Below are 19,181 nucleotides of genomic sequence, written 5' to 3'. Positions count from 1 at the left end.
CCACTTGTGGATGCATTTTTCTTAATTTCTGCTTCACTAGCTTTGCCCCCAGTTTGACTGTCAAATGATGCATTACCAAATCCGGATCTAGTCCAGGCATATCAGCGTATGACCATGCAAAATTGACTTGTCGTTCCTTGAAGAAACTTATGAACTGTGACCTTTCAGACTCTGTCAATGATTTAGCCAGGAATATGTTGTGTGGAACTTCTTCTATACCAATGTTTGTTTTGATAGTCTCCTCTACCAACATGGATGACTTTTCCTCATATGAAGCTAGGAGAATGTCAAGCCTTCCATCTTCGGGTGCCTCAGAGAGGTTTTCGCTCTCAGATACGTCCTTTCTTTTTACTTTTTTGGGATCAGATAGTGCCACAGTGTGGTTTTCGCCATAAGACCCTTGATTTGTTCTTATTTTCACATTTTTACGACTGGAAGGTCTGACACCCTCACCAAAATATGCCATGTTGTTGAGTTCTATAGTGTATCCTACTTTATGGTCCCCTGGGGGAAGATCATCTCGTATGCCAAGATAGTCAATAATAGCTTCGTCATTTTGGAATGTGTCAAATTGTGCTGATCCTTCATAATCCCAGTCAATGAGTTGGTGGTGAACAAGGGGAAGGCCTTTAATGTTTTCAGAGTTTGCGGGGCTAAGAGTGAAGATGTGGTTATATTCGGGTATATCAAGGCAATCGTCAAGGTCATCGATGGCACTCTCCTCATCAGTCTTGATCACAAGTGAATCCAAATTGTCATCACTAGTAGCGCATTCTGGGACAGGTGTTCTCATCCTATGTGGAATCCTTATGGGTTGTTTCTTGACCAACTCTGAACATTTTATAAAATTCCTCTTCTTCTATGGGTTCATCTAGCTCTCTGAATGTCTCGGTGAGCTCATAGTCACTGGAGGATTTGTCTGAACCCCATTCCAATTCGTTGGAATCTGTGGAATAGTGATCCTCTTGTTGAATTTTGGCAACTTTGATTTGTGATGCCTTTTCTGTCCTTTTAGTGTGGATTTTGGGAGTCAGCAAACCAAGTCCCTTCAAGCGTTCCCTTTTTACAGTCAATTCAGGTTGTAAGGGCTCCATAACGCCTTCTTTTTGTAACCCGAGAGGGCTTTTTCCATCATAACCGAATTTTTGTAGAATCTTGAAGCCTTTGCCATATTTCTCATAGGGTATATTGATCTGATCTTGTGTGTCATCTTCAATTTCTTTGTAGAGCATTTTGTATAAACCTTCCTCTTCCAGTTCGCCCCATCTTTGAAAGGTAGTAGGATCATATTTGAGTACCCTGATGGATATTTGCTTGTTAGGATGTGGCCTTCCATATTCTTCTAGAGAGCTCATGACTTGTCGCAAATACATGGTCTTCTTTAAAGTGTATTCTCCCATGCCTTTGTCCTAAAATTTGCCTTTAAGTTCACCTTGTTTTGAGGTCGAAGGTTTCAATGATTCAGGGTCAATGTATGCCGAAGAAGGAACAGCTTCACGATTACTGGGAATGATGGTCTCAGTATGTGATCTCAAGTTATTGCAATATATGAACGGATTAGGATCACCGTTAACTGTTACCTCGACTCTGTTGTGAGGAAACTTAATGCATTGGTGATATGTCGATGGGACTGCCCTTATTTCATGAATCCAAGGACGTCCTAGCAATATATTATAAGTGAGATCTAGATCCAAGACTTGACAAACCACATCCTTTGTGACTGGCCCAATTCTTAGAGGTAGAGTGACTGTGCCCTTGGATGAGTGCTCTTCATCGTCATATGCCTTGATGGTGATTTGATTTGTTGAATTCATAGCTTTATCAGAATATCCCAATTGTTTTATAGTGCTCAATGTACAAATGTTTAGACCAAATCCTCCATCTATCAGGACTCGCTTTATTCTATGTTTGTGTATGAAGGCTTCAACATGTAATGGTGCATTATGTGGCTGACTTACGGAGGCGTCATCGGCTTCTGTGAATGTAAGGGAATGTGGAATGGAAAGGTAACCCACCATGGCTTGAAATTGGTCCACGTTCAGATCAGTAGGAATGGCAGTGTCTCTCAAGATTTTGTCTAGAATAGCTTTATGAGCGGGGGATATGCGTAAGAGCTCAAGTATGGAGATGAGCACGGGTGTCTTCCCTAACTGTTCTACAAGGTCATACTCAGGTTTGGTTGATGAGGAAGCGATGTTTTTAGTGGAGGCACCTGGCAACATAATTTTACCTCGACGAGTGGTAACATGACATTCAGAGGTCGGTTCGGAAGAAGATCCAACACCTCTTAGGACAATCTTGGGTCTCTGAGGAGGATTCTCGGGATTTTTGTTCTTGATGGTAATAGTAGAGATATGATTGTCCATCGAGATATGATTGATAGTTGAATCATAGTTGTAAGGTGCTCTAGTATAGTTGGCTTGATCATCTGTGACTTTGGATTTTCCCTTGTCATGCTTTAGGAATGGTTCCTTAAACATCTCATGTTCTTGGTTAGATGAGTGTCCCTCAATCTCAATGTCACCTCTATCAATGAGGTCTTGCACTATGTTCTTCAGTCGATGACAATTTCTTGTCTTGTGACCCTTGCTCTTATGAAATTCACAATACTCATCATCATTCCACCAATTTGGTTTGACCTTTGGTTCATATGGAGGAAAATCTAGAACTATAATCACTTTGTTTGCCACAAGCTTTTTGAAGACTGATTCAAGTGGTTCTCCCAATGGACTGTACTTCCTTCGTGATCTAGAAGTTGTTTGAGTATTCACTTGATTGTTTGTATAACTTGATCCTGAAAAGACGAATTTGGGTCGCACCATGTTGGCGTCAACAACACCATCATTGACTGTGTTTTTGTTTTTATTCCAAAATCTTGGCTTGTCTTTTCCTTTAAAATCATCTTTGTTCTCCTTGAATATCTTAATGACTCCTTGTTCAATTAGGACCTTCTCTGTTGCTAAACCTTTTTCAATGACTTCCTTGAAGGTGGACAAACAAGCTTTCCTTAGATCATAGCCAATGTCCTTGTTAACGTTTTGTGTGAACATTTCTACCATTTGTTTTTGTGGAATTTCACAAGAGCATCTACTGGCTAGATTTCTCCATCTTTGTAAAAATGATGCAAAAGACTCTCCCTCTTTTTGCTTGGTGTTGCACAAAGTAGTGACTGATATGTCCGTCTCTATGTTGTAGGAGAAATGTTGGATAAATGCCTCTGCTAGATCACCCCATGACTTAATACCAGGTGGAAGTTGGGAGAACCATTCCATAGCTTGATCACCTAAGCTTTGTGGGAATAATCTCATCAAATATGTCTCTTTTGCTGCTACCTCAATGCAAGCTGTGAAAAATTGTCTTATGTGTGCCTTAGGATCCCCTTTTCCTCTATACTTGTCAAATTTAGGCGTCACAAAGTGTGGAGGAAATGGAGGCATTAGAATGCTCTTGTCAAATGGATAAGGACATATGTCTCTCATTGTGTATGTTGGCTTTGGTGTATTTATGTCCTCCATTTTCTTTTGTAAATCCCTGATTTGTTGCTCCAAATTGCTCTTAGGTGGAGATCGACTTCTTGAAGCATATCCCATGTTTGAGGCACCAATTGGAGGAGGAGCATATTGCATATAAGGATGATATTGATCATACACATGTTCATATGGAGGAGGTCTATATTGATGCGGTATATATGGAGCACTTGGTATAGATTCATGTTGAGGAAGCCCATATCTATTTTGCGCATGTATACCATATTCTACAGGCATGTCATGTTCTATTGTGTTGCCCCCAAATTGACACGGGGTTTCCTTGTGTCCAAATTTTGAGCATGCCTTTGAATATCCAATTGTTTTGGTTGATCCATAGCTTGAGCATATCTATCTGCATAAGATTTCCATAATGGTCTTCGAAGGTAAGTATCATACATTTGACCATGTGTATGTGGGACCTCTAGTTTTTGAAGCAAAGTTGATGGTGATTTAGGTACCATATGTGGTCCTCTATTTCCTCCACTATTAGGTCTCCTTTGATCCATGTTGGAGTGAGTTTGTTGCAAAGGTTGGTTTTCCATTATTTGAGACATGTCAAAATCGCGAGGTATCTTGGCTCCACTTTGTGCCATCATGTGTAAGAAGTATTGTCTATCCCTCCTCATTATTTCCTCAACCAATCAATTGAAATGGGGATTCATAATGGATTCTTCTACATCTACTGAATGTATTGAAAAGTTGTCCACATTGTCATTGTGTGTAGCATTGTTGTTTGTAGTGCCTGCGTTTTCCACAGTTGGAATGTTCCTATAAACATCCATGTCAGGCAATGTAGTGTGCTCAGGATTGAAAAATAAATCGTTGTCATATTCATAAGAACTCATGTTTGCGGACTCTTGAGCCTCTTTAGTTTCTCTCCTAGATTTTTGAAGATGGGTTTCAACCATGAACTAGGTATTGACCAAGATGTGAGAGACTAGATGAAAATGAAAAAAGTATGGAAGACCAAGAGTTGGATGGAGTGTAAATGAATCTGAGGTGTACTTGCAATGTCCAAAGTGCAAGACCAAGTATGTATGTAGTAGAGTAGGTGTGACTTCCAAAGAGAGGATAGTTTCTCTTGATGAGGTAAGCTGTCCTTGACTCTAAGTAAGACCAAATGAGACCCAAAGGTAAGAAACCTTGATGAGGGACCACTTAGCAAAGTGTTGTTGTATGTAGTGTGTTGACAAAGTATGATGAGGACAAGCAAGTGACCTTTTGACTCAAGTTTAGACAAGTATGAATGTAAAATGAGATGTGAAGCAATGATGGACTGTGTGAGACCCAAAGATAGGTTGAATGCTAGATGGAACCTGAAGAAACAACCTAGGAAGCTCAAGTATTCCGAAACTGATTTCTTTTGTTTGCTGGACTGTGAAATTTTTCAATTCTGGACACAGACGCTTCTGTATACTTCACAGACGTGATTCCCAGACACACACGTGTCTCTGTTTGACACAGATGCTGCTAGACACACAGACGCTATTATGCCCTTCACAGACGCGTTTATACAACTCGGACGTGGTTAAAACAGACACAGACGCGTTTCTGTAAACTTTGTACAATTTTTCCAATCTATGAAGTCATTTTGTTGTAACCAAATCTGACTATTTGACTGTTTTTTGTGACAAGAGGACACAATGTTGATGAGGACTCAATGTTTGCAAGTGTTTAGACTTCAAATGACTCCAAGAAAAGTGTGTTGTTTGATGTCAAAATTGTTTTGCATACACTTGAAGACACAAAAGACACAATGTTTTGTTGTTTGGTCTTGATTGTTTGAATGTTTAACATAAGTCAAGCACAATTCTTATGGCTGGCCAAGACAATAGTTGTTGATCCCACATAGGGTTTGACCCCCGAGGCTATGCTATTCAGAGCGGATACTTAAATGCTTGAGCTCACTGGCTCCACCCTCGGCACTCACTTCTCGGGTCAGCCAAGCATCAGTCCCCATGAAAACTCCCCATGGTGAACTTTGTATCTCTACTAAGAACCATATGTGTGTGGGCCGCTACCAGAGGTCTGACCTCCTGCCCTAACAACTAGAAGGATTTGGGCTTCTAAAACAAAAAGGTGCTAGTAAGGGCATCTGCTCGTGTGGCCATACATGCGGCATTTTCAGCTCTGTAAATACAGAAGGCTCCCAGCCAGTAGGGGTTATGCCCTACAAATGATCAAATAAATTTGATCAAACGGGTTTATGGGGAGACATAGTGTCGGTATGAACTAATCAACACATGTTATTCATAGTTTTCACCATGAATACATTTGTTTATAGTGGTTTGGAAGAGGTGGGTTTTCCTCACTACCTCTTGGGTCGTTCTCTTCTCACTAGTAGTCCTAGTGACCACACAGGAAGACAGGCCCTCTAAAGATTAAACAAAAAAGAGCCTATTGCTCAAGACACAAAAGACAATGATTCAATTTTAGTGCACTAATGGAAGTGTTTGCTATCCTATGAAAACAAGGCACACAACAAAAATTCAAAACCCTAGCTAAGGACCTGCAACAAAAGTTGTTAGTAGTTTGGGTTGTTTGACATAATCACCCCTTTTTGCAAACACACAAGTTAGGTACATTTTAAAAAAACCCAAAAGACTTTGTGACATAGGGGCCTTCAACAAAACGTTTTGCTTCCAAGACAAGCTGCACCAATTTAGTTAGCTAGATCTGAAAGTGTTAGTCCAAAAATAAACCAGATCTGAAACCCTAATTACAAAATCCAAAAAACTGAATCAATGAAAACTTCAAAATTTTGAAACAGTATATACACAGACGCTGTTACCCTCAACACAGACGCGTCTGGATAACACAGACGCGGTTTTGTGATGCACAGACGTGCCTAAAAATCATAGACGCTCCTTCCAGACGCAGACGCGGGTATAAATAACACAGACGCGTTTCAGAAACACAGACGCTCCTTTCTGAAACTTGCAAAATAAAATTTGTCAAAAACACAGACGCGGTTCCAAATTCTGCAGATGCGCCAGAAAATCAAAGACGCAATCCAAAAGTTTACAGACGCGAAAAAACCTAAAATGTTGTCAAAAATGTTCGATCTGCAACTTCAAAAATGCAAAATCTGCAACAAGAAGGTTAAATGCAAAGGGACAAGGGTCCCACCAGGCATGCCAAAATGTATATGGTGAAAATAGATACAATAATAACAATATTGAAAGGCTAAATGAATTCAACCACCAAACCCTAGCCTAACAATCAACAAAGATCGACCATAACATATGAAGATTACCTAAGACAATGTAAATCAAATGAAATCACAAAGATTATACCATTGCATGTCCAATAGGGTTTTGATCTCCATTCTTCCTATCTCCATTGATCTTGCTTGATATATTTGCTCTCAGATTTTATGTGCACAAGAGCTCAACAAAGAACGGAATGTGGTTGCAAGTAGGATCATAGTATAGCCAATTGATCAAGTTATTAGCATGAATAGTGATTAGGGTTTGATAATGAAGGAGGCATCTTCTTAAATAGAAGACACTATATGAAATGGAGGGATAAGATTGAGAGGTGTAAAAAGGAGGTTGGCTAGGATTAAAGGGTAGGTAGAAGAAATAATAAAATAATGAAAGAGGTAGGTAGTGTAGGAATTAAGAGATGAATGACATGTGTCATGTGTAGAAAAGGATTAATGAATTAATTAAATAAATAAAGATCTATTTAATTAATAGAAGAAGTGGGATCAATTAAATAAAAAAAATATTTATTTAATTTAGGAAAAAAAATAATTTAAATAAATAAATGTATTTATTTAAATGAGAAATAAGGCTAGAAGAGGATAAATGAATTAATTAAATAAATAAAGATTTATTTAATTAATAGAAGAATTAGGCTTAGATAATTAAATAAATAAAATATTTATTTAATTAAACATGACAATTTTTGAGTGTCTACAATAGCTTATTCATTCTGATTTATGTGGGCCTTTACCAGTAAATTCTGTGGGAGGATCTAAGTATTTCATGTTGTTTATTGATGATTACAGTCACATGACTTGGATTTATTTGTTGTAGCAAAAATCAGAAGCTTTTGAAAATTTTAAAAGGTTTCGTGTTATGATTGAAAAACAAGCTCAATCTCAAATTGGTACTCTTCGAACAAATAATGGTGGAGAATTTACTTCTCTAGTTTTTGAGGACTATCTACATCAAAATGGGATCCAACATCATCTTACTGTTCCAGGTACTCCTCAACAAAATGGTGTTGTTGAACGAATGAATAGAACTATCATGAATATGGTTCGTGCAATGTTATATTTTAAAGGAATCAAATTACATTTTTGGGCTGAAGCAGCAAGAACTGCAGTTTATCTTCATAATAGATCTCCATCATCTGCATTGCACCAATCTATTCCATATGAAGTGTGGTTTGGATATCCTCCTTCTGTTTGACATCTTCGCATTTTTGGTTCCACTTGCTATGCTTTAATTCCCAAGGAAAAAAGAAGTAAGTTACAACATCACAGTATTAAGTGTATTTTTCTTGGTTATTCAGAATCTTCCAAAGCATATCGGTTGTATGATGAAGTCAACAAAACTTTCTTTATTACATGTGATGTATTTGTTGAAACCTCCAACATTGCAGAAAATGATGAATGTAAATTCAAACAGCTTGATACAATTACAAATTTTTCTCCTTTGATAGAAAACTCTTGTGAGATTCCACATATAGAATCTATATCTCCAAGTGATCTAATTCATGTTACTCCATCAATAAATGACCAAGAAGAAGCCCATCATGATGAGCTTGAACTCTCTAACTATTAACCACTAATACAACATCTAGTAATGAAATGGTCACATCTTTTGTGCAACCAAAGTCTTCTCATAAGTGGGCAAAACAAGTCCAACAAACATTTAGATTTAAAACCTAATGAAATAGGTAAAACAGGTACAAGAAGCTCTTACAAAGCAAGGCTCCAAGCTCAAACCAATAGTGCAGATAACTTGGAGACCATTGGTGAACTCAATCTCATAATTGACTCTGAACCATCATCCTATAATGAAGCCAAAAATATTACAGTATGGAGGAAAGCTATGCAAGATGAGTATGATGCTCTTTTGAAAAATGACACATGGCAATTGGTTGATCCTCCACTTCATTGTAAACCTATTGGCTACAAGTGGATTTTAAGGAATAAATATAAAGCAGATGGTACATTTGACAAACACAAATCCCCACTTGTTGCCCAAGGTTATGCTCAAAAGGAGGGCATAGATTATGATGAAACCTTTGCACCTACAGCAAAATGGACCACCATTCGTGCTTTGTTGGCCCTTGTAGCTCAATATGGGTGGAAAATTCACCAAATGGATGCTAAAACAACATTCTTAAATGGTGATCTGAAAGAATCAATTTATATGACTCAACCAGATGGGTATGCAGTCAATGGAAAAGAATATTAGGTATGCAAGCTTGTCAAATCATTATATGGTTTGAAACAAGCTCCTCGAGCCCGGTATGAAAAACTTACCGAGTATCTCTTAAAGTTGAATTTCCAGCATTTTAAATTTGTTGATACCACACTTTTTGTTAAAAAACTTGATAAGATTATTGCCTATCTTGTTGTTTATGTGGATAATTTATTTATCACTGGTACTGATGAGAATAATATTCAAAATGTGAAAGAACAACTGAAGCAAGGTTTTGATATGACTGATTTGGGCCATCTTCATTACTATTTGGGTATTGAGGTAACTCAAACACCTCATTTTATTTTTATCATCCAACAAAAATATATTGGTGAACTTTTGCATAAGTTTAGCATGGCTGATTGTAAACCCTTTAGTGCTCCTATGGAGCAAAATCTTAAGCTCTCTTCAGATGACCCTTCAACATTGGTTGATGCAACTATCTACAGGAAACTTGTTGGTAGTTTGATTTATGCTACAACTAACCATCCGGATATTTCTTTTGCTGTTGGAGTTCTTTCAAGGTTTATGCAACAACCTAGAGAAACTCATTGGTTAGCTGCCAAGCGCATTCTTTGCTATTTGCAAGGTACTCAACACTATGGCCTCAAATACTCCAAGACAAACCAATTTTCTTGGGTTGGCTATTCTGATTCCAATTATGTAGGTGATTCCACAGATGGAAAATCTACATCCGGGTATTTAATGTATCTTAGATCTTCTGTCATCTCTTGGAGATCTAAAACGCAATCTATTCTAGTCGTCTCTTCTTTTGAAGCTGAATATATGGCCACCTTTGAAGAAACTCAGGAAATCTTATGGTTTCGAAGAATTCTTGAAGACTTGCAGACACCATAGATTTCATCAACTCCACTCTTCATTAACAATCAATCTGCTATCAAAATGGCTAAAAATTTAGTATTTCATGATCCCACCAAGCACATCAATACAAAGTTTCATTTGATTTGGCATTATGTGAAAGATGGTACCATATACCTTAAATATTGCCCCACTGCAGATCAACTAGCAGATATTCTTACCAAGGCTTTGGGTAGAGAAAAGTTTGAGAAGTTCAGAGAAATGCTCGACTTAACCCCTTCAGTTTAAGGGGGGGATGTTAATATCTCTTCACGGGTTTAGTTTTATTTTATTTAGATTAATTTTTCATTAGTTTCTTTATTAGGTTTTTCTGTTCCGACAGTTTTGTATAATAGTTTACAACTATTTTTGCCTCCTCTTTATATCTGCTTGTTTATTTTATTTTAAATGTACAGTTTTTTTATTTGAATACAAATTATATTTAGATTGCCATTCTTTCCATTCTTTTTTCTATCTGCTACTAACAGAGATTCCAAATTTTTATTTTCTGCTTGGGCTAACAACTTGAGCGTACAAAGACCTTTTACATGGGATCATACATCATATATTTTCTTGCTTGGGCATATGAGTATACAGGATTGATGTATAAGGACCAACTGGTACAAGATTAGGACAATTGAGAGCATGTGATTCTTACCTACAACTGCATTATCTCAACAATACTCACTACAGAAGTGTAAATGATGCTTTCACTATGCATATCACCAAGAAATTGCAAGGTGGCATTCATTAGAGGTTATCTCCAGAAGCAAAGGAATTGATAAAGAAGTTTGGTGCATGGTTCATTTAGTTTCCAAAATTCACTTATATAAGAGATCAAGGATACTCATCCACACCTCTTATGCTGCCTAGGAATCCTATAGATAAGTTGGTGCTACTTGAGATAATAAGACAGTTGTTGACATACAAAAAAGTGCAAAAGAACAAAATGAAGGCAAAGATCCCTTTTCCTATCCCATTAGGAAATTCTTTAGAGGTATTCCCATCTCTACAAGCATAAGAGGAGATAGATGAAGAACTGGAGTCCTTCCTCCTCATACCATATGGTCCTGGAGTCAACTTTCATCCCAATGGTAACATCCAAAAGACTAGTGGGAGGAAACATAGATACAAGTTGCATCTAGAGGATCACTTCATAAATGCATCAGATGATTTTAAAATAAGAAAGAAGATGTATTCCATGTTATCCCTTGACATAACCAGATCAATTAAGGTGTTTAATGTTCTTGATCAAACACAAGATGATGGCAAGTATCTCCTATCAGTACATGACAAGTAAAGGAGAAAGCTAGTGAAAGTCAATTGGAATGATATCGAGATTACAAATTTGAAAGAGTTGATGAAGCTTATCATTTGAAGCACATAATGATGGGCAGAGGAACAAATTCACACACTAGCTAATCAAGGCATTCAAGCAACATTTTAGATGATGGGAGAGATGGAGTCTTCAAATGATGGAGAAAGTTAGAGTCATTATGAAATTATAGATCAATCAGCTCACTCATGAGGATCTAAGCAAAGGGAGGATAATGATGAAGATCATCTAAAGAAGAAGCACAAATCAAGATCAATGCATTAGTTCTCTACCAATACCTCATCTGTACACTAAGTACAAACAAGTCAATAAGCTGAACTCACAAATAAAGGAAAGCAATAGTTTGTACAAGATAAGATACCCTCACCTAAGTCAGTCAATGACAAACCACGAAGTAATGTATATGTAAACATTGAAGATGATGATGATGAGAAAGAAGTCACTTCCCCTCCACAAGAAGAACAAAATTTGGAAGAAGTACAAGTTAAGGAAGAAAGATTAGTTGTACCTACCTGGTTAATGGAAAGGTTGACAATGAAGGTGATTATAGAAGAGGAACAAGATCCATTCGACCTAGGAAGCTACATGGACAAGAATCAAGAAAGTGAAAGGAGGACACCCACCAAGATGTCAAAGATAATGACAGATGGGGATGGATCAAGGGTGATACAGGTTGCCATCTCAAAGGTAAATAAACCAAAAGATGAGATCACAACAATCCCCGGTGGTATGCGATCGAACCAGATAGAGAAAACAGTGAATGATACAATAAAGACAGTGAATGATATGCTCAAGCAAGAGGTGGAAATGAATAGAAAATTGAAGAAGGAAATCAGTATCTTGGAAGGTTATCTCCAAAAATTTAGACTCCCTTTAAGGCGAAGTGGTGTGTTAGCTTCATCACTACCTCCTTCAGATACAGCTGATGATTTTGAGAAGATGAAGGGATCAACACAATTGATGGATGCTTGGATCACTAAGACATATATGAAAGAAAAGGCTTTCATCAGAGAACTAGTACGCATATTTGACAAAGTCATCCAGATATTTGAGAGAACCCAAGCAGTTAAGGTAGTATATGATGCCTTAGTTTACACTCAAGACTTCACCATCCCTATATTGCACGTAATGAAGACTACACCGTGATAAACATTGATGAATGAAGGGATACTAAAGGAAGAGAAATTAACATATTTTCAGTCATGGCGTAACATGCTTCACATGAGGAGGCTTATGTTTGAGGACATCAATGCTGGGTGCATACACGTTGATCAAGAAATGAATGCAATACATGATAAAATCCTATAGGTAACTAAAATTATACTTGAGAAATAAAAGAATGAAGGAGTTGACATTTTACTTGAGGATTTGATGGAGAAAGTAAGGGCTATCTTCTTTGGGTCACCTTCAGAGAAGAAGTTGGTCTCCATCCTTTCATTCGCCATACTTTCTAGCAAGACTATTAAAGATCTTGGGCCTTAGTGGGATACTGGCTTTTTTATTAGTCAGGATGAGATAAATTATCTAGAGATGCAATTCGAGAATCTTTCTCTAGTTCCAACAACTGAGATAAAATCTATGACATCAAAATTCATTGAATTTGTGGGAAGAGAAAAGGATAAGGGCAACTTGATTCTAGAAGAAAGTTTGTTATGATCCTATGTGGCAGTAATTTTCCTATTGGAAGATTTTCCTTGTATTTTGTACCAAATGGACGACACATTACCATTTATTAAGAATTTAATGTTTTGTAATAGTTAGGTATTTTGTGATAAGAAAACCCTAATTAAGGTTTAGGTGGCATAATTTGGGCCATTGATTTTTATTTATTCCTAGCCATCCATTGTAATAAAAATCTCTATATAAGCTTAACTTCATTTCATTTTCATTAGAGAGATAGAAGAGACTAGAAATCAGAGAAGGAGATCAATTAGAATACTTTGAAGAATTGTTGTTTGACATTTTTAGAATTAATAAAATCATTGAAGCATTGGTGACTTATTGAATTGTGAAGAAGATGCTTGTTTCTTCATATCTTCTATGAGAGCTTATTTTGAAAAGGATAAAAAAATTAGAATAGAATTTTCTTTTGAATTTTTAGATGAATAGAAGATGCATGCATGATTCAAACTGAAGCTCCATTATCCATACTACTAGCAGTGTGTTGATTTCATACTAGCCTTGTGTGGTCAACTAGAATTATTCAACTTAACTTCAATTATTACTTCATCATTGGCATGCTTCATCTTGAAGGTATTGTTGTTTGAATTAGTGATTTGAAAATCATTAAGCAGCCCTTAGAAGATTGCACTAGCATTGTGGAGATTCTCACAAGATGTTGAAGCATTACTTAGTTGAGCTCACTTGAAGTTACCCATCATTTTGCATTCCTAGTTAGAATAGTATTCCTAAACCCTACTCCTTTTTTCACATTTCTATCAACAAGCAGTAGAAGTAGAAGAGCAACATTGCAATATAATTTGAAGAGTGTCATACCATTTGAGTTTGAATCAATCTTATCATAGAATAATTGTGTACGTCCCCTCACAATTACAACAAATCACATCATAGACCATTGAAGCTATCCAACACGTTAATACCTAACATAAGAGAACCTTGGAGTCATCTCAAATGATCCTTTGAAATCTTTAGCATTTGAGAGTCTCTTTAGCAAGAGAGGATAGAGTACCTTTGGTATTTTATTCTATGTTTGATAGTGCATCAAAACACCATCAATAGGATTTTAGGCAAGTGAGTGTTGAAGATCAACCCCTCAAAAGTACAAAATTCATCAAGTCTATTGTTCACATATTCCCTTCCATTCTCTATGCAAAGGATCTTGACTAGCTTCCCTAATTGCTTCTCAACATGAGTCTTGAAGGCTATAAATATATCAAAAAATTCACCCTTGTGAACAAGAAAGTAGACCCAAGTGAAGTGGGAGTAGTCATCAATGAAGGAAAGGACATAATGGGCCTTGCCAAATTAAGGCACTGGAAATGGGCTTGCTACATCATTGTAAAGCAATTGAAGAACTTCCAAAGCTCACCAATAATTTCCCTTATCAAACTTGCTTTCGCATTCTTTCCCATGGAACACTAGGTGAACATACACCCTCTAAAAAACCGGTTTGAGGTACACCTATGGCCATGTCCTTAGATCTAAGTTGCTGAAGATAGCGGTGGTTGAGGTGACCAAACTGCTCATGACATAGCTTACTTTCTTAATATGAATGAGGGAGAAAAGCCATAGAAATAGATCAAGGCACAAAGTGGGAGAATTAATAAAGCCATGAATTTTGATTGGATTATCCCACTACTACCAAGGCATCATTCTCCATTTCTTTTACCACAACTGAATCAGGTGTAAACTCAATTTTCTTCCCATTTCCACAATGGGTGATTTGGTCGATAGAAAATAGGTTGGTGGTCAAGTTAGGAACATAGAGAACATTCTCAAAATTTTCATCATCCATTGAAACCAAACCCTTCCCTTCAACTTCCACTCGTGTTTCATCACCAATGAAAATGTGAGGTACCTTAGATGGCTCCAATGAAGAAAACTACTCCCTTGTATAACCCACGTCATGAGAGGCACTTGAGTCAAGTATCAACTATTGTGAAGAACTTGTGTTTAGCTACAAATGCTAGCCCTTTTCCCTTTGATTATGAGGAATTGGAAAGAGATGATTCTTTCTTGTAGGTAGAGGAAAAATTGATGTTGTTCTTCTTAATGATGTTTTCCAACTCATCAATCTTCTTTGAGTGGCAAAGATGCTCATCATGACCAAATTTCTTGCAATATGAACAAGTTGACCTCTCCTTCTTAGGTGTATTCTCCTTCTTGGAAGAGGATGAAGAATTTCCTTGTTGTGGAGAGGATGAGTGTACTCTATCTTGTTGTGGCTTTGGCTTATATTGCTTATGGTTCTTGTGTTTTTCTTGATTCCTTTGATTTTCTTGATTAGCTTCAAACACCTTGGACTTTTAAGAATTGAGAATCTTCATCTTTATCAACATTGATTTCTCAAGTATCAACATCTCTGTGAATGCATCAAATGATGGTGGATTGAATGAGACACCTAAATTCAATTGATGGGTGTGAAAGCTAGAAACAAAGATTGCATAATTTGATAGAAGTTTGTCCAATAAATTGTAAATCAATTAAGCATCCTTCTTGTCAATTCCACAATCCTTAAGCTTTTATCTTAGCTCAATTGCTTTCGTGACATGCTATTGGATTGTATCAAAATCCTTGGGATACAACATTGTGTTCATTTTCAAGCTTGTAGCTCCTAATCTCATCAAATTGATCATACAATTTGGCCATGAATTTGATGAAAATTGATAATGTTCTGGTGACATGGCCACCCCTAGTCAGTACAATATATTTTTCATTTCATAGGTCGCCGACGTGAAAAATTCGCCATTGGCAAATATTCGCCACTAAAGTAATCTTTGACAAGGAACCTACCATGAAATGACGAACTCTATACTCACTTGGTACATTATTATCATAATATAAATGATCCCATGATGTTTTATAGGAAGTGAGTTGGTTCACCTTACAATTGGCCCTAATATACTCAAAGGTGCATAGGCATTTTTGACTCATATTTAAAAGGTGTGTACTGAAACACACTATTTCATTATGGTGGTTACTTCAAACATTAATTTAGGAAAGAGTTCTAGCTAATATTAATAATTAAAGTGATGTCATCATTTAAATGTACTCTTTTTTTCCTCACATATACCTCTTCCTTCTTAGTTAGTCTTAGATTCTATTTTCAGTTCTACAACCATATGAAGAAATCAACAAAAAAGGATTTTACATTTCACTTTTTACATAATTGAGGGGTTCTTTGTGTCTCTTGTGTTGAATCAACTAGGATTCAAAATATCTATACTACCTACTAATTTTTAGAAGTTCCTTAGGCCTATGGATAACCAATCCTTTGTTGAGGGGTCACAAAATTGGGGACATTAATATTTTTTATGATGGATGTACAATAATCCATGTATTTGGATACCCAAACATTCCATACAAATCACCTTTCAAAGTACCATCTAAAAGTTCTTATCTAGATGCCTTGTGGCAGATTAGTGCTACAAACTATCCAAATTTCAAGCTACACAAAAGTAATAATATCGTCTAACCTCATGCCAATAATAGGTAGTGTCCATAAATCTAGGTACAAAAATCCATGAGAGATTAGGGGAAATTATTAGTCAAGTGGGCATAGAATGCACCACTTAAAGTTCAGCTACATAATCTAAAGGAACTTATCAATAAGATAAGACAAGTGGGTTTTGTTAGTTTTGAACATCAATTTGATGAGTTGGAAAACCTCATCAAAATCTATTAAGATATAGATGTGTGTGTGTGTGTGTGAGAGAGAGAGAGAGAGGCTAGATGGTTCGGGATCAAGCTTGTCAAGAGTAAACATATAAATAGTAATCCTTGAGGTATTAAGGGATTTCTCCTAGAAATCAAAGACACTCTTCATAAAATGGTGACCTTATTTAAGAATTGGATTTATTTTTTATGAAATTTAATAATTCAATCTCATGCCTATTTTAAAATAAACTTCAAGGAGTGTAGCTCATCAATTAGGTCAGTCAAAGGTCATTCTTCAAGGATTGGATATAAGAACTATTAAAGAAAAAAAGGAAAGATAAAATAGTTGAGGAATATTGTACATTATAACCAATAGATGATTCTCAATACTCTCAATGGTCATTGAAGGAAGGAAATAAGTTGATAATATTATTGATTGTAGGTGAACAAATATATATGGTAAAATGTGGTGATTGACAATTAACATAATAGACCAAAACTACTACCAATTCAGTAAGTAATGACTGATTTTTACCTAGTCAAGGGACCCCCCCCCCCCCACCAACTTAAGGATTACATCACAAAACTTGTTGGTTAAATAAAATAAGTACACATTCTTGAGAAATATTTAATTGAATAAACAAATATTGAATTAAAAAGAGCTCTATCAAGTTGTCTCATGACACTTGGAAGAGTGTAGCCTCGAGATGAATTCTCAAATTCTTAGTCCCAAACTCTCAAATAATAGACATCAAATTATTAACAACAATGCACACTAAGATCTATGTACTCATAGGACTCCATCAATTTGTCTATTAACCATTGTAAGTATCATAAAATTATCGGGAAACAATCCATATTGAGCTCAACACCATATCCATTTACCTATCTTCAAAAATTCAAACTTTGCAATATATGTATTCTTTAAATCTGTTAGCATTAAAAAAAGAAAGTGAACAACTGAAAAATGCTTCTAATGTAAAACATTATCTCAAAGTGAGAAACTAGCTTGAGATGATGGAAATTCCTCTATCCTTTGATGCCACCAGCATCCAATAGTTAAGGCTCAATCACAAAACAACATATAAAAAAAAGGAGTTGGAAAGAAATACTTCCTAATGTCATCATAAGGTTCCTTATCAGCCTTACCCACCAATCTTGTATATTGCCTAAGCACATCCTTCATGTGGTTTTCCACTTCATTTGCAAGCTTCTATAAATCCTCCTGTCTATTAGTTTTGGTTTATCTTCTAACCATTCAACTTGTCACTAGATAAAGTTCAGTCCCCATGTTGGTTCCCAAATCAACAAAACAATAAGATCTAAAAGCTAGTCAAACTTTATATTCAATCCTAACACTAGACTTGGCCAATTAATAGAAAATAAGCATTTTAGGCTTTGTAGGACCTAGAGGTGTAACCCTTTTAACAATACCTGAGGATATACTCACACATACTTGACATGGTATTGTTCAACAAATGATGTTCTCACCAAATTTTGCCAAAAAATGTGAAATATTACTCAAAATTGTCTTAGATCTAGGGCAAACTTTATTAATTTGCATGGTGAACATAATAATTACAATAATTTACAAAGCAAAACAAAACAGAAATAAAAGCAAAGATTCATCAAATTTAAAGCTTTTTCCACCCAGGGTTTGACAAGAAAAACATATTAGACTAGTACCTTATCCATTGGGGAATACAAAAATGAGGCAAATCCACAGATAACAATTTGAACACAAGTTTAATAGCCACTAAGACACTATTGCTTTACAATAATGAAGCCAGCTGCAGGAAACACTTTAAATCTTCTTAATCCTTTATTATTCTAACTTAAATGATAATTTACAACATTAAGAAGATATTTACAATGGATCATTTACCCAATAAAGCTCAAATGAAATCATAGGCTATTCTCTGAGAAGATACAACATTATAGATCACAATTTCAAAGAATCATTAAAACTAAGTTATCCCTTTGCCTAGAACAACCTGCACCCAACAAATTGGAACCCTTAGAATGAACAAGAGAAAAGAGTAAAAGTAAGAAGAGAAGCTCTAAAGATAAATCTATTGTTGACACATGGCAGCATCTTCTCTGTCCAAATTTGGACTCTCTGTTTTTTATATTTCTCTCTCTCTTCAGCTACATATCATTTCTTTTCTCAGTAGACTTTGTTTGCGTTTGCACATAATAATTCCCCTTTTTTTTATTTGCACACTTGCATGGCCCTGAACAAATAATTTTGTCTCATTTCTCCCTTTGCATTAGACTCCTTCAATTAATGTTTCAATGGAAATATTCTTTTTCAATTAATTTCTCATTTGTTGTATGATTTTTCTTTATACATGAAACATATGCAGTAGAAACACTTTTCCCATGTTATAATAAAATACTATTTCACCCTGGCACTCAACTTTTAACATGTCCCTTTGTAAAAACAAGTTCACCAAGTAACTACATTTGGCTCTGTTGAATGTAAAAAACATTTCACCTTCCAGTGAAATATTTTTATGACTATGCACAAATAAAATAATTTTCCTTTTATATCTTCCTCTTTTACATATTATTTTCACTTAATTGAAAATCAACTCAACCAAGCCTTCTTCTTGAAAACAATTCATTTGATGAAAATTAAGGCAAATGACTACATTATTACATTTCACCCCTTCCTATGAA

The sequence above is a fragment of the Cryptomeria japonica genome, chromosome 11 (assembly GCF_030272615.1).
Source record: "Cryptomeria japonica chromosome 11, Sugi_1.0, whole genome shotgun sequence".
NCBI classification, from domain to species: Eukaryota; Viridiplantae; Streptophyta; class Pinopsida; order Cupressales; family Cupressaceae; genus Cryptomeria; species Cryptomeria japonica.
The sequence above is the reverse complement of the archived record's forward strand: the minus strand, read 5'-3'. Positions refer to the sequence as shown.